This window comes from Leptonychotes weddellii, chromosome 8 (genome assembly GCF_054177405.1).
Source record: "Leptonychotes weddellii isolate Sample4059 chromosome 8, ASM5417740v2, whole genome shotgun sequence".
In the NCBI taxonomy this organism is placed as follows: Eukaryota; Metazoa; Chordata; class Mammalia; order Carnivora; family Phocidae; genus Leptonychotes; species Leptonychotes weddellii.
Genome location: NC_138376.1, coordinates 19,671,158 through 19,685,582, shown reverse-complemented (window position 1 = coordinate 19,685,582; position 14,425 = coordinate 19,671,158). Strand labels below are relative to the sequence as shown.

Genomic DNA, 14,425 nt, shown 5'->3' with positions numbered 1-14,425 from the left:
CCTCCTGCACAAAGTGTCATCCCCACCTTGGCAGTTCAGTTCCCAGAGGCTAAGGAACCCCGAGTGCTTCACAGAGGTGAAGATGTAGCACTGGGATCTAGACCCGGGTCTTCTGCACTGAGCCCCACGCTGGCCTCCCCGCCCCGGGCCCGCCTCTCCGCACAGCACCTGCACACAGGATGCCCCAGGCTCTGCTGCATGCACACTGACCCCCTCACAGCCACTCCGTGTTGGGGAGAGAGCTGGCTGGGAGCCCATGACAAAAGCCCATGTTTAAAACCATTTTTTAAAAAATGTCTTTTTCCCAATCATGGGACTGCTTTTACAAAACCTAAAGGGACCAAGCTTCTTTGCCCCAGTGCAAAAATGCTGTTCAAAGCACTAAATACCCAAATGGAGGGAGAACCTTCTGCTTGGGCTCAAGTCACTTCAACAGCCGTCAGGATAAATGTGCCAGCATGCTGACATGCCGGGGGTCTCCAACCTCTAAACTGTTATTCACTAAAAGTGCATCACTGGTTGCTTAACCTGCTTTAAAAAAAAATGCAGTTCATCGCGGGATGACACATATGCACAAGCACAAACATGCTTCTTGACAAAATGCTGACTGATTCGCAAACACAGAGAAATGTAAAATCCCTGTGAAAAACACATCTTCGTATGTTTAAAAATGGTGGGAAATGTCTGCCTACATTTCATGGCTTCCTTTAAGGTTTCCAGACAGGAGGTGACAGATTGGGGGGGCTGACTCTCCTTCTCTCATTCTCTCAGCCCTGTTGAGAAATACCCCGCTAACTGCCTCTTTAATCCAATGAAGGAATAAACAGGATTCTGTAGGGCAGGCTCCATCAGAAAAGAATTCCCCTTGGCCCAGGCCCCTACAAACTGGGCCCTTGGCACCATTTGCATTCAGCTGTGGGCTGGGTGACAGATGCACCCTGTGCTCTGTTTGGGGTTTGCTCCAAAGATTCTTTAACCTGTGAGCTATCTGTCCTCACAAGGCTTACCTGGGTCGTCTTTTTTTTTTTTTTTTGAGAGAGAGCATGAGTGGGGTCAGAGGTGGGGCACGGGCAGAGGGAGAAGCAGCCTCCCCGCTGAGCAGAGAGTCTGACACGGGCCTCGATCCCAGGACCCTGAGACCATGACCCGAGCTGAAGGCAGACGCCTAACCGACTGAGCCACCCAGGCGCCCCACCCGGGACTTCTTAAAGAGAGGAAGGAGAAGGAAGCTCTCAGCGAGGTCCCAGCAGCAGGCGGGAGCTACAAAACAGGCAGGAAGTCCTGGCTGCTCACAGGGGCTCTGTGTCACAGGACATGGGATCAAACTACAGTTGACTCTTGAACAATGCAGGGGTTAGGGGTGCTGACCGCTCCCCCCACACCCATGCGGTCAAAAATCCACATCTTACTTCGGTAGGGAAACAGTATCGAGATTCCCACCCCATAGAGATGGTAGCCCCCCTCCCCACAGGTACCCTGTCACTCCAGCTTCTACCCTTAAAAAGAAAAGACAGAGAAGGAAACTTACCTAGATTATAAACAAGTCAAGATTTCTCACTAGCTGCTCTCATTCTGTCAATCAACTTCCAAACGTTAGAGCTAAAAGGGAGTAAAGACCAGAAAGGATGTACAAAATTCAGCTTATAACGTTCACGGCCCTCTACGTGGCATAGCCCCAAACAGGAAGCAACGCACGGGCCCATCAACAGGTGACGAGAGAAACAAAACGTGGTGCGCACACGCAGAGGGACACCGCGTGGCAATGGAAGGGAGCGACTGCGGGTTTACGCCGGAACCCAGACGGATCCCAGAGACGGTGCTGGGGGACGCAGCAGACACAAAAGCCTCCGTGCTGTGTGATTCCATGTCTGTGACGTTCTGCACCAGGCAGAGCTGAGCTTTGCTGCTGGAAATGAAAACAGCAGCTGCCTATGGGGGCGAGCTGATGGGATGGGCGTGAGGGTATCGAACGGGGTGAAGGCAATGTTCGAGATCTTCATTTAGATGGTGGCTACTGGGTGGAATGGGAGTTGAAACCCACTAAGCTATACACTTAAAATCTCTGCCTTTTACCGACATGTTAATGATACCTCCATTTTCAAAAAATCTGCCCTTAATGGTTTTAAATGGGTCCCCAAAGACGAGACAGAAATACCCAACCGATTGGGGCTTCGCAGCTCCTTCCTCTGCTAGTTCTTGGGAGGCAGGCAGCAAAGGGGCAGGGGCTCACGGGGCACCGACCACCATTCGCTGACAGAGCATCTCAAATAGCTAGATTAAGGGCAAGGAGGGAAGGCATTTGTGTGTACTTTCCCTTCTGCCTAAGCAGATCTCTTGGCCGAGCACTCAGAACAGAGAGTGAACAACTCACACAGTTGCTATTTCGAGGCCTGAGCTTCTTAACAAATGTGGTTATGGGTTGTCTGTCCAACAGTTCAAGACGAGAGCGTTATTGTAACTGTATCAAAGGCCAGCAAAACAGGAGCCCTACCCTGGTTTACAAAGTCCTCCCTAGAAACACGGGCGGGGCTAGCAGCACGCTGGGAAGGAGCTACGGCCATGCCCACCTGCAGAAGCCCGAGGCTCACCCACGCAGTGGTGCCCCAGCAGGAACTGGAACGCAGACCCTCCGGGGCGCAAACCCCACCCCTGCCACTTTGCTCAGCTGGGTCCGTGTAGCCACGTTCTTTTAGCCTCTCTGAACACCAAGTTCCGTCTGAGTAAGCCGGAGCCAGGCCCACTTCTCAGGAGGGTGGTTGTCAGGACTCAGCGGTGACACGTGTGGGACACTGGGCCCAGTAATCCTGCCGCAGCCTCCTGGTCCTCTTCCTTCCCTTCCTGCCGCCCCCCGTGACGTGCCCCACAGGCCCTCCCATCCTGTTCTCAGCCACCTCTTCTCTCTACCTGCCCCCTTCGGTCACCACCTGGATTCCAACAGTAGATAACATAGATGGAAAACCCTCTTCCTGCAAAACCGACGTGAAAGACAAAATCACTGTGTTCCGGTGATTCGAACCTTCCTCCTCCTCCCTGAAAGGACTCTGTTGTGGGTTGCATTGTGTCTCCCTAACACATTCTGGTGAAGTCCCCCTGGTGCCACAGAACCTGACCTCGTTTGGAGATAGGGTCTTCACAGAGGTAATCAAGTTAAAGTGACATCGTTAAAGTGGGCCCCAGCTCAGTGTGACTGAGGTCCCTAGGAAAAGGGGCAATTTGGACACAGAGACACAGACGTTGGGAGGATGATGTGAAGACAGGAGACACAGGGAGAAGGCCACATGAAGGTGGGAGACTGGAGCCAGGCGTTTACGAGCCAAGAACACCAAAGATTATAGCAACCACCAGAAGCCAGGAGAGGCCTAGAACAGACTGTCCCCCCAGCCCTTGGAAGGGACCCACCCCACCGACACCTTGATTTCAGACCCCCTGGATGCTTCATGCCCCGCCACCTGCCTTCGTCTGCCTCGCCAGCGAGTCTGGTCTCTCTCCCTTCCCCAGCACACCTGGCCAGGGGCTTAGCACCATCCCCTCATCTCCTCCAGCACAGCCAGCTTTGTCTTCTGAATATGTGACACTGGGCGGATGGAGAGAGCGTAGATGCTGGAGCTGGGGTGACGCACTGGAGGGTGCTGACTTCACCAATCGTAATAGCGTGTCCCTGGCCAGGTTTCTTCGCATCTCCACCTCCGTTTCCTCACCTGGCAGATGTTGGTAACAGGGCTGCTTCGCTGGCTTATTGCAAGGGTGAAGAGAGACGCCTGCTCAAAGCAGCCAGTATGCGGTGGGGATAGGAAGGGCACCCGGGAAGGTCATGCTGCCGTGACCTTGCTCAAAATCCTTCAATACCCTCCATCACCTGCCACAGTCCAGATTCCTCGGCAGAGAGCAATGGGCTGTGCTGGTCATTTACAACGCCTCTTCTCGCCAATTCCATTCTTTGCAGAACCCAGCTGTGCGGGTACCCTCCTCCCATATGACTCAGGGTCAGGAGGCCCATCCCTACAGCACACATGGCATCTCCTGGTGAGTGGTGTTGGTCCAGGGGCAGGTATGCGGTGAGGCGGGGTCCACTAGAGAGGAGGATTCACCCACCATGCTCAAGGAGAAGGTGTCTATTTCCTTTTCTCCAAGTCACAAGGGGGCAGGGGGCAGCAAATGACCCGCTGTCGTGGGAAGCCACCTTGCCACTACAAGGGACTCAGCGTTTGTTACGGGCTGATTGTATCCCCTCCAAATACATCTGTTGAAGTCCTAGCCTCCGGTTCCTCAGAACGTGACTGTATTTGGAGAAAGGGTTTGTACAGAGGTTTAAGTTAAAATGAGGTCACTGACCAGCGTCCTTATAAGAAGAGATAAGGACACAGACATGTGCAGAGGACAGACCATGGGAGGACACAGGGAGAAGACAGCCATCTGCAAGCTGAAGAGAGAGGCCTCAGAAGGAACCAATCTGCCAACACCTTGATCTTGGACTTCCAGCTTCCAGAACCGTGAAGAATAAATTCTGTCGTTTAAGCCACCCAATCTGTGGCACAGACTAATAATATAGCATTAGAATGAACCAATGCTGAGAAGGCCTAGAAGCACGCAGGGGAGCCTATCCTCTCTCTGGACTTCCAGAAACATCACAGGTATTTCTGTATATATTTTTAAGCCCGTTTGATCTGAGGTTTTCTGCGATGTGCAGTACCCTGATGAACTCCAAGCTTTCAAATCCTTTCCAACACTGCACGTTCTCCCCTCCTAACTGAAAACAAGTGCTTTCCCCCCTCCTTCCAAGGACTTACATTCTGATTATTCCCCCCTCCTACCTGCTCTTCCTCTTCACCATTCTTTGGCTCCCTGCTTCCCTCTGCCCGTCTCTGCCCCCGGGACCACCATTCTCCAAGGCCCACCTCATGGGCTCCTTCTCCTCTGCAGCTCCAGCACAGTGCCTGAATACGACACAGTACTCTGGACTTCTCCCGTGGGCTATATTTCCTGCATATGCTTTTAACTTATCTGAGACTAGACCACTATCTTTACTAGATCGATTCGAACAGATGACTGAAGAAAGACTGCTGTGTGTCACTGCCTCCCAGACTAAAAGAGAAAATGCCTTCTGCAGACTTAAAAACCTATTTTCAATATGGTAAACTATGAGTCTTTAAATTCCCTGGTAACCTTCTGCCTGTCCAAGGTCATTTCAGTTTCCCCAAAAATTGCTTTTGGAGATGAGATTCATAATCGAGGTCACAGTTTTCCTTTTCACCACCCCTCCTGTTAGTCACTTATCTGAGACTCTGTCAAAAAAGAATTAGAACTATAAATGGGGAAGAATCCGATGGCAGGTGAGAAATTAATTAAAGAGAGACATCACTGCTTATACTTAAACCACAATTCAATTCAATTCAAACCGGTATCAGGAGATATACAAAACCAAAAATAAAAGAAAAACGAAACCCGAAACACCCTGATAGCCTAGACAATACCCATATTTGAAAAGCTGTGTCTTATGGGACTTCCCAGAAAAACTTCCCAATAAAACTTTTATTGAAATAATAAAAACCCTACCTTGGAACACAGAAGATTGGATGACTCACCAAGCAATATGGCTCCAGAAACAAGGAGGCCCCTATGAAGAAACATCACCTTCCTGCATTTCACTACCTCTCACTGGATGACCTCTAATTGAGGCATCTTTATTTACTACTTGGAAGTTCCTTCTGAGAGCCAGAACAGACCCTCTGGCCAGCTCCAGGACACACAGCTCTCTGACCATCTGTGGCCCTTGACAGTTCTTTATTTTATTTTATTTTAAAGATTTTATTTATTTTTTGACAGAGACTGAGACAGCGAGAGAGGGAACACAAGCAGGGGGAGTGGGAGAGGGAGAGCGAGAAGCAGGCTTCCCGCAGAGCAGGGAGCCCAATGTGGGGCTCGATCCCAGGACCCTGGGATCATGACCTGAGCCGAAGGTAGACGCTTAACGACTAAGCCACCCAGGCGCCCCTGATAGTTCTTTATTAGGGATACCAAGAATACCAAGCACAAACTCCCAAAAAGTAATACGAATGAGTGGGACAGACAGATGATGCCATGAACATCTAAGGAAGAAAAGACCTCTCTGGGGAGGGTGCTGAGGCTGCCTGGGGCCTGGACCTCCCTGCGGCGGGGAGGCTGGCTTAGGTTAACGAAGGGGGCACGTCCCCAGCAGCCCCAGCTAACACTGCACATGCTTACTTTCACAGGTGCTGGCCCTAAGCACGGGTAAATGTCACGCTAGGATCACTTTAGGTTCACTGCCTGTGCCCAAGGGAGATGTCAACCCCGGTCTGTTACTCAGTGAATGTAAGTAGTGCTTATGTTTGATTCTGAACTCTTCTAGTGCTTGGTGTCTGTGTCCCCCGGGGGGGGGTTCTTGTTTCCTGCTGCTGAAAACGTTTCAAACCACCTTAATGGGAATTAATTATGGAAAAGACCAGTCTGAATTAGAGGCATTTTGAAAATAAATACCTTTACTTCCAAATAAATGTTTCCTTTTCAAGTAATTAACCATTATTCCAAGCAGAGGTTCAAAGGACCTACTTTAATGAGTGACTTGGTCATTAGCAACATTCATTTGTACATAAATATGCTAAGGCAGTGTTTCATAATGTGCTTCCCTAGGTAAGCTAAACGTGCCCGCTGACCCTCAGTTTACACCACTTATGCACTTAGCAAACCCTTTCTTCACAGAGGGCAAACGGGCCGTGGCTGCACTGTGATAATTCTGGTGTGATGAATCGCCCTTCTCTAGCTCCTGAGCCCGCATACCAATGCTCCCCTTGTGGGTTACAAAGGAGCCAAGGTCTCAGCCCGGCTGACCCGGCCATCTGTCGGGTATGGTCAGAAAATACAATGAACTTTTGTATTAGCCTCCACCAGGATTTCTCAGACTTGGCATGCTCAACTGGATCATTCTTTGCTGCGGGGGCTGTCCCGTGCATTGTGGGATATTCAGCAGCATCCCTGGTAGCATCCCCTTTCTCGGCTATTTCCAGACATTGGCCAACGTCCCCTGGGGGGTATCCCCCTGGAAATCATCTAGTGAACTTTTTTAAACAACTGATGCCTGGATCCCAAGTTCCAAAAGCTCCCAGGTGACTCTGAGAGCTCTAGCCACCAACACTGCCATCCTAGATTCAGACCCGTTCAGTATGTCACTTTCATGAGAAGAAAAAGCCCTGGGACTTAAAGTTCTGAAAAACGGTGACTAAAGCCAACATATAACCCATTCCAGAGCCCGGGAGGAATTCAAGTTTGATTAGCTGCTATTTCTTAGCTTTCAATAAACTCACTGGAATTTGACTTTTGGTCTGAGTTGACCTATGTACCACTGTCCTCTTCCTCTTCTTGTCATCCTAGAATTAAATCACCTTACCTTGCCCAGATGAGAGTAATGGCCCCTTTACTATCTGTTTACCTTTGCCATTCAAGAAATGTTAATTGAGCACCTACTAGAGCCAGGTGCTGAGGATACAGATCTGGGCCAGGAAAGCAGGGGTGGAGGACTGGTGGGTAGGGGGCGGAAATAGGGAGCCAGGAAAGGCTAAAGAACGTGATGGGATGATGGGGGAGGGCAGGTGGATTCTGGACTGAAGGAGCACCACTTGCAAAGATCAAGTGTTGTTTGAGAAACTGGGGGCTGGAGCACAGGGTCCCTGCACGACCGTGATGGGGGCCCATGCAAGAGAAGCATGCAGGGTGCAGACAGACCATCAGGGACCTTGAAAACCAGCCAACCAGGCCTAACTTCATCCTGAAGGTCATGGATCTGAAGCAAGGAAGTAAAAAAAAAAAGCTTTTCATCGTCAATTTAGAATCAAAATCACTGGGATTTGAGGCAAGGGGGGGTAGATAAGATCAGGGGCCAGGGGCCAGATGAGAGGTCTGGTCTCGCAGGTAACCAAACACACAGAGCTAGGGCTCTGAGGAGACATCCGGGTTACAGAGAAAGATCTGCCACTGCCCCACTTAGGGTGTGTGCTGGAACTCAGATATTAGGGGCTGAACTATGTCCCCTCACCCAAAAAACCCCCCCAAAACCCCAAAGCCTCAAATGTTGAGTCCTGACCCTTTGTACCTCAGAACGTGACTGTATTTGGAGATAGGGCCTTTACAGAGGTAATTAACTTAAAATGAGGTCATTGGGATGGGCCATAATCCAACAGGACTGGTGTCCTTGTAAAAAGAGACTAGACCACAGACGCACACAGAGGGAAGCCCGTGTGAGGACCCAGGGAGAAGGCGGCATGCGCAATCCAGGGAGAGAGGCCTCAGAAGGAACAGCCCTGCCGACACTTGATCTCAGACTTCCAGCATTTAGACCCGAGAGGAGCTAAATGTCTGTTAGCCCCCCCCACCCCCAGCCCGTCTGTGGTACTTGTTATGCAGCCTGAGCTGACTGAGACTCTGGGGAACCATCTGAAGGGAGCAGGTGGTGGAAAGGATTCTCGAAGGAGAAGAGCAACCAGCAGAGCACAAGAAAAATCCGGAAAAGCAGCCTCCCCCCGCCAATCCCAAGGAGAGAGTGTCAAGGACTAAGCAGTCACGGCAACGCCCCGCAGAGGTTGACCGAGACCGCCAAAGCAGTTCCAGGGATCTGGCATCAGGCAGGCTTGACACCATCTGGGGCGCAGAGACCACGAGGCCCAGCAGGCAAGGCAGGGACGCTGGGCGAAGCTGGCGCCTCCCAAGAGCACGGACACACAGACAGTGCGAGGGCCGTAGCCCCTGGGACGTGGCCAGGCTTGTGACGGGGGCTTTGCGAGGGCTCTCACGGAGGCCCACACCAACATGCGTGCTCCAGGGGCAGCATACGGTAGCCGGACAGAAGCCAAGAGGCCTGCCGTAGGGGTCCTGAGGACACAGTGCCACATGGACCCAGCCTGGGCCCGGGGGTTCTTCTGCCCTGGGTCTCTACTCTCGTTTCTCCATTACAAACCTCAGATAACTCATTGTCTACTGGGGGAAAACCCAACCGATCCCCAAGGACGGACTGTGGGGGCCTGGGCGGTCGGGCCCCAAGTTCTGCTGCAGGTGTCCCCCTCCGCGCCCTGCACTAGTCCCTTCCCAGCCTGTGTTAGCTCCTCCACACACGAGGCCCTTTCTATCTTTCAAGACCCCAGCCCTCCTTCAGGGCCCAGCTCAAAGGCTGCAGCACCCAGCTCCCCCTGCCATGGTGGGAACTCCCAGGGCCGAGCACATACCTCGCGGGCTTTCTTGGGCCTGAGCACTTCTGCACCCCTCACCCTCAGCTCCCGGCCCTCACACGCTCGACTCAGCTGGTCCCACACTGGGCCTAGAATCCTCCATTTACCAACTGTCTTGGCTACACCACGAGCTCCTTCTTCAAGGCAGAGACCATCTTCTACCCATCTGTGTCACCCACCCAAGGCGGAGCAGAAGGCCTGCCTACAGAACAGATGTTCTGACAGAAGAACCAGAGCCAGGCACCACACAAGTGACTGCAGAAATCACCTCTAACGGGGGAGGGGAGGCATGAAGGGGTTGCACGAAGCAGTCTTCAAAAAGTAGAACGACACCTATGTCCACAGCAGCATTATTTCCAACAGCCAAAAGGTGGAAGCAACCCAATGGTCCATCAGTGGATGAATGGATAAACAAAATGTGGTCTATACCTAGCACAGAATATGGTTCCGCCTTAAAAAAGGAAGGAAATTCTGACACATGCTACAATGTGGATGAACCCTGAGAACATTCCACCAAGTAAAATAAAGCCTGTCACAAAAGAGCAAGGACTAGAATGGCTCCGCTGAGGTGAGGTCCCTGGAGTAGTCAGATTCAGAGAGAGAAAGTGCAGTGGTGGCTGCCAGGGGCAGGGGCAGGGGGAGGCGGAAGGGGCTGGGCACTTAGCGGTGAATGGGGACAGAGTTTCAGTTTGGAAAGATGACAAAGTCCTGGAGATGGATGGCAGCGATGGGTGCACAGCACACTGCGACTGTATTTCATCCCACTCAGTTGTACACGTAAACATGGTTAAAATGGTACATTTTATGTTATGTGGATTTTACAATTAAAAAAAAAACTTTTTAAAAAGTAGGACAAAAACTTTGTGTTCACTGCAAACGCTCATGTATATTCATTGGAGAACAGTGGAGTTCCTCAGTATGTAACAATCAAGGGTGCCCAATTTGTAAAGCATCTTTTAAACACACAGAGAAAAAGCAGCTTTTAATCTAATCTGGGAGGAAACACTCTGTAGTGCAAATTACTATGCTGAGTGCATAACCCAGCCATAATTTAATATGACCACTGGGACGTCTGAGCTGCTTGATGCAAGCATCATCTCCTTTGCACTTCTTCTTTAAATGATACCAAGAAATAAAGTGTGACTGTTCGCTTTTGGCAGAATTAAATTAGAGAAAGGACTGACCATCCTCTCCATTTAAAAAAATAAATAAATAAAAGGGAGACAAACACTTAAGTAGCATTCCTATGACTTAACATTCTTTACCACACATTCCTATGACTCAGCTGTTTGGTTCACTGCTCAGATAAGTAAACCAACTGTCTCACTTCTGGGGCAGTGTTTTCAAATGTAAGAAGGCTCCCTCCGTGGCTCCTTCTTGCTGCATACCTTGAGTGAACTAAACATTCAACACAAAACTGGCTAGGGCTTTGTGAAGCTGTTCCCTGGGAAAAACAGACGCACAAAAAGTATGTTGCACTCTGACTACAAGACACCTAGAAAAAGATATAAAACACAACCAAGGCACAGAGAAGCAGGAAAGACACTGAAAAATCAGGAAGAAAGACTTGAAGGGCTCGGGGATCCTTGCTTAGCTCTGCAGCCGTGACAGCTGGCTTTGTGAGAGACAATGGGCTGGAGCCCCCACGAGAAGCACCACCGCTCAGAAGGGCCCACATCTGGCTTAAAGCTAGGCTGTCACTCTCTTGATCTTAGTAATTTTTGGACGAGGGGTTCTGCATTTTCATTTTGCACTGGGCCCCACAAATGATGTAGCTGGTCCTGAGACCAGCAGAAAGGTTTGGAAAAACAGACACCCTGTGTGGGGTCAGGGGTGGGGGGAACGATTTGTAAAACTGTTTCAGTGACTGCCCAAGGGCTTGTTCCAAGCTCTCTCTGTGATCTGGAGCTAATAACTGAGACCATGTATCACTGTTTCTAGAAAAGAAGCCTCAGGAGGAGTATCCCAGCCAATTCCATACTAAGCTTAAGCTGCCAGGTAAGTTATATCCTGAGTCTTTGGGAAGAAAAAGAATACTTTTAAGTATGTAATGGTTCAATCATCAATGTTCAATTATTCTCGATTAACTGCCAAAAAGATTCATCTCTAATCCCTTCCATCCCAATGAAGAATAGCTACTACCACCCCCTGCCACATGGTCTGCAGGAGACCTCCAGGGCTGGGTAACCACATCCTCTACTCTGAAACCTGCCTGGACATCAGATTTGCACCCAGGAATCTGGAATGGACAGAGGAATGCAGCGCCTCCGTGCTGACCAGTGCCTGACCAGGTAAGCAAAAGCATGGGCAAAGTCAGCCTGTAGAGGGAACAAAGCTGACTTCTGGAGAAAGGGCTGAGAGCACATGTGATTCCTGACAGAAGGGTGGTGGCACCAGGGCTCCTGATTCAACCCCTCCCCCACAATTTTCTGGTTTCAGATCCCACCCTAGGTTCCCTGAGCCATTCCTGCATCTTTCCTATACATTTCTTTTCTATTTTGTTAATGTAATGTGAAATCTGTTTTCCTCACTTGCAACCAAGAGTCATACGAGAGGTTTTATAGAATCTAATCCTGTGCAAATGGAGTGGCCTCAGGCAGTATTCTATTTCAGCAGTGATTTATTTTAGGGGAACCCAGCTCAATCGGTCAATAACCATTGCCCCTCTTTCCCAGAAACAGAGGCCTGCCAATCTCTAGGTCACTTGTTTGGAGGAACATCTGCCTACACATAATGATCAGTACTGAGCAGCCTTGAGCAAATGAAAGGACAAGCCCCCAGTCACAGATGATCAAGGTCTGAAGGCTAGAGGTCAGTCACTGCCCTCTCATGACAAGTCAGCAAGGACAGCGTTCGGGGTGGGTGGGGCAGCCCTCGGGGGGCGCCTGGCCCTCTGCACAGTTTCCACCTGCCCCTGAGGTGAGCTCTCTGACCCCTGCCACCGAGGTCCAAAGCTACCACCAACCCCTCTAAAATTCCACAGCTTCTCTGATCCACCAGCACAGCCAGCCCAGACTTTTTAACACATGTAGATGGTTCTCCATCCAACAGCATGACCTCAAGTTCCTGAGCCAAAACCTCTGTGGGGGTGTGAAGCCCCTGGCAGAACCCTGCTCTCCGGTTCCTCGAGGTCGGCCAGAAAAGCCTTTTCCTTTTCAGATCCTTTGGAGCCCTGTGACCAGTGACCTGAAAACAAACAAAGCCATTACATGTTCTTGTTCATCAGACTAGAGGTCCGTTTTGGTCAGACTCCTCAGGCCACCCTGGATTCCTGTGTCCTGGAGGAAGGCACACCTGGCCCCCCACGTGATGGGTTTATGGGCGGAGGGGAGGGGACAGGCACCTCAGAGTGCCCAAGGAATAAATCACGCTCCCAGGTGTGGCCTATCGGCTCCTCCCCACCGAAGTATTTCTCAGATGACTCATTTGACTCATTCGGCCGGTCCTCACCCCCACACACAGGAGGGAGAACGGGATCTGAGATTCCCAGGTTCCTCGGGGTTTGCCGGGCGCCTGGCGGGGAGGGCAGTGGGCTCTCCCCGGCTGTTCTCATTCTAGCCTCCCGGGAAGGCGAGCGATGACCCACTCTCCCAAAGATAAAGCTCATGGAGCTGTACCTGTGACTGTCACGGCTGTTGCTAATATCTGCTGGTCCTCAGCAGCCGTCAGGACCTGAACCCACTCCTGCCAGACGGAAAAGCCCTTCTTCCTCTTTCATGGTTGCAGATTCAGCTGAGCTCAGGGAGTCTCAGGGAAGACTTCGTGGGTAGAAGACGCGTCAGACACAGCTCCGGGGTGGAGAGGGACAGGGTGCACTCTGACCACCACACAGCTGGGGTTAGGACAGAGAGACCCGGCCGAGGGCCGGAGAGCAGAGTGAGGATGAGCAAGTCCGAAGGAGGAACAGGGACGCATTGGCTGAAGGAAGGAGGAGCGGGCTGGCCAGGCAGAAGGAGCAGAGCTCAGCACAATGTGCCCAGAGAGGCGCCCTGCCCAACCCCACCGACCCCCCCCCCCGCGCACAGCTCCCAACGGCCGTGTCCCTTCCCTCTCAGGCGGCCACAGGACGGCCATCCCTGACAGGCCGGACAAAAGGAACAGGGGCCAGCAAGCACCCACCAGCACTTGCTGGCCCCTGTCCCCTGGCGGGGGCCGCTCCAGACCAGAGGCAAGAACACCCTGCAGGGTGAGGGGAGCTAGATTCTAGCCCCTGCAGAGCTGGTGGCTCTGGATAAGTCAGCAACACCCCCCACACTCACTCCAGCCTCAGTCTTCTCATCTGTAAACTGAGGACTTTGGATGAAGAGATCGTATTATATGTTAGCCGTGCCCAGGACAATTTTTTTTTTTACCTACACTAGGCATTTGGTAAAGGTAAAGCTGGTTGGATCGAAGTAAACTCTAGACTGATGGTTTCCTATGTCAGGGTCTTTCAGCTTTGTGCAAATTCAATTTGCACTCCCCCCTTTTGAGGAGGAGGGCAGGGAAAATGCTGGAACACTCCAATGGGCCAGTGCTGCTTCCTAGCAATAGCCCTGGAAAGAGGCTTCAGGCCCACTTGCCCCAAGTCTGGCCTGGACCTGCAGCTGCGATGTGATTTTCCACAGCTTCTCCTCAGAACCTCTTCTTGGGCTGGCGGCCTCCTTCCCACAGCCCAAACCACCCGGTTTCCCCAGAACCTTCGGTCAGGCGACCTCTCCCCATCAAATGCTCTGCACCCTCCCCTCTGCCTCTCCACAGAGCCCCACTCCCCATCCTAGCTCCCCTTCTCCAAGGCTCTGCCTTGCTGCGCTCCATCCCAATTCATCCCCTCAGCTGACTCGGGTCATCTCACGGCTGATGTTCTGAATGTGACTCATAGCCACCCCTCCCCACGTTCCCACCTTCACTGCCTCCTAGCAATTCTAAGCTCTCACCATACCACAGGACCCTTGCAAATGCCATTCTCTCTCCTCCCTCTCCCACTCAAACCTAAGATCTCAACTCAGATGTCAGTTGCACTCAGAGACCAGTCAGTGTAGGCCAGGCTTTTTGTTCTAGTCTTTCATTTCCCTTTCTTTCCACACACTTAACTCCATATGTATTTAAAGGATTATTATCAGTTAAGGTGTGCCTCCCTCATTAGTCTATAAGCTCTATGGGACTGGAGCTGTCTACATCTGTCATTCTATCCCGAATACATAGCACAAAGC

The 14,425-nt window shown here is 51.3% G+C and overlaps 1 protein-coding gene across 8 annotated transcripts in view; it reads right to left on the bottom strand.

The window, feature by feature from the left end:
* SLC22A23 (solute carrier family 22 member 23) overlaps positions 1 to 14,425 on the bottom strand; it is a 165,747-nt gene that overhangs the window by 143,904 nt on the left and 7,418 nt on the right. The window contains exon 2 of one of the 8 annotated variants that reach the window (XR_014147577.1): positions 12,851 to 13,065. The exons of the other annotated variants lie outside the window; for them this stretch is intronic. The gene's annotated coding sequence lies outside the window, so the exon portion shown is untranslated. The remainder of the gene's footprint in view (positions 1 to 12,850; positions 13,066 to 14,425) is intronic. 8 annotated transcript variants of the gene reach the window in all.